Genomic DNA, 2396 nt, shown 5'->3' with positions numbered 1-2396 from the left:
CAATCTGGGGCCTTTGTATTTCCTCTGCATAAATCTCTATTTGAAAGGTGGCCCTAGGCTGACCTCCATTCCTTCCACTTGGTGCCACAAATTCTGATCACCACAAATAGGAGTTCAATCAAAGTCCTATCCAATCATGAACTAATAGTTCAATATCATTTCATAGTTAAATACTGTTTCAATCTAATTTATATTCTGTTATTTTCAGTTCAGTTTAATCCAGTTTTGTTCTCATTCAGTTTAGTTCAATTCAGTTCAGTTCAGTTCTGTTCAATCATCATTCCTATGCCATCAGACCACTAGTCTATAGAATCTGTCTAAACCTATTGCTCTGATACCAAGACTGTAATGACCCCGATCCAAGGACCAGGTGGGGCCCATGACACTAGAATCTAGTCAGGACTGCACAGGAAAAACATTTGATCAAGCATACAATCTATAAATATAATTAAGTCAAAAGACATAAAAATTTAAACCATTAAATAAGCGGAAGGCAAACAATCCAAAAACTTAAAATATGGTACTGATGGCTCTATAGTTTTCATATCTTTACTCTCCAAAGAGAGGAATAGAACATTAAAATGATTACAATCAAGGTCCGAGACCCTACTTCAAAATAAAACTTTACTTTCCTTAAGCTCTATTGAAAGACATTGGGTATAAAACCCCAAAATAACATAAAGCTTCAGTCCATAATCCTTCCATCAAAGGCAAATCCTTTGGCCTTGCCATCTTCAGTCACCTCTGTAAAAGTTAATCAATCGAGGAATGAGCTTGATAAACCAAAAATATATGGGCCAATCCCGAGATGCCATGTGTCCTGACCCGAAGAGGAGGCTAGCTCAAGCCCAACCGCGATAGAACCAGTTCGGTAACCCAAGAGGAATAGGACCCAAGAGGCCACCCCAAAGGGCAAGTCTACCATGCAAGCCATGGGGTCCAACCATGATGTCATCGACAAGATCTACATTATCCTATCACTAAAAGATCGCAACTGGAGGTATACCAAAGGGAGGACTATCCCAAAGAGGTATAAGCCTAACCAAACTCAACACGAGAAGATGACGCTTAGGGAACCTCTTCCCTACTAGGACTCTACATCTCATAAGGAACTATTCCAAGTACAACTCTACTACTTGATGATCTACCCTGCGTAGCACATTCATCACCGATGAGGACTCTCTACACCGCCATACTCAACTATAAATACTCAGGTATTCCAAACCCAAGAATGATCTTGAATTACAGTAATTCATCTGTTGCTGAGAGAGATCTAACTTTGGCATCGGAGAGTCCTAGGCCGGAACCATACCGGTTCTCCCTTGTCCCTGAGGTCCTTTTACAGGTTACGGCACCAGAAGGACCTATTGGATATTTCCTGACACAATAGATTGGCATCGTCTGTGGGAACGACGCTAGCCAACGTTTCTACTAGCTCGCTTCCTCAAGTATTCAATGACACTGGGTAAGAAGGCCGCTCCCTCCACCAATGCTCCGAGGGAGAGGAATGAGATGCCACCATCAAAGAGCTCTTGTTGGAGAGCCAATAGTCATGAACTTCAAGAGACGGAGAACTCAGAGATCGAGCACGTCGACATGGGAGAAGTAAATCTCAATAACGTAGTAGCCGTGGAGGCTGTACCTAATCCAAATGAGCCAACAACTGTGGCTTAGATTAATGACTTCCAGAGACAGGTTCTCTAGGACCAAAACCTTTTTCTGGATTATTTGAGGCAGTGGGTGACTTCCCGCAGGAGGGTGGTGCCACTACCGAGGACAGAACCAATCCCTCAACAGGAGTAAAACCTTAGGAGGTCACTCCCTGGAGGTGAAAGATCGGAGAGACTCGCAAGACACATAAGTTTGACCCATCAGCAAGGAAATCCTTCACATCATCCAGTAAGAACCATGGATCTGCCGATCCGAACGGAACGTGGGGCATCACAGACGCATAGATTGGTGGAACCTAATCAGGATGGTTCGATCAGAAGATCGGTATTCTAGGGTTGACTAGGAGGAATTCGCACACCAAGGCCGAGTCGAACATATCGTGAAGAAAGTCCCTTACATTCACGTCAAGGCTCGTCACATCATGACCACTCACCATCTTGTCAAAACTCACAGCGGGAGGAAACATCAAGGAGGGATTGAGAGCGGGTTCGCAGTGAACGCGCAACCAGGCATAATAAACAGTCACGTGATGAGGAGCTAGATAAAAAACTCTGAGAATTGGACGAGAAGTTGGAAGGATTGAAGAAGCAAATGAAAGGCGAAACACATTCCATACCAGACCAACATCCGTTCTCAGCAGAAATCATGAGATCATCTCTCCCCTCTAGATTCAGGTTACCTACCTTCGAACTTTATAGCGGAACCACAGACCCCAATGATCACAT

The sequence above is a fragment of the Telopea speciosissima genome, chromosome 3 (genome assembly GCF_018873765.1).
Source record: "Telopea speciosissima isolate NSW1024214 ecotype Mountain lineage chromosome 3, Tspe_v1, whole genome shotgun sequence".
Taxonomy (NCBI): domain Eukaryota; kingdom Viridiplantae; phylum Streptophyta; class Magnoliopsida; order Proteales; family Proteaceae; genus Telopea; species Telopea speciosissima.
The sequence above is the reverse complement of the archived record's forward strand: the minus strand, read 5'-3'. Positions refer to the sequence as shown.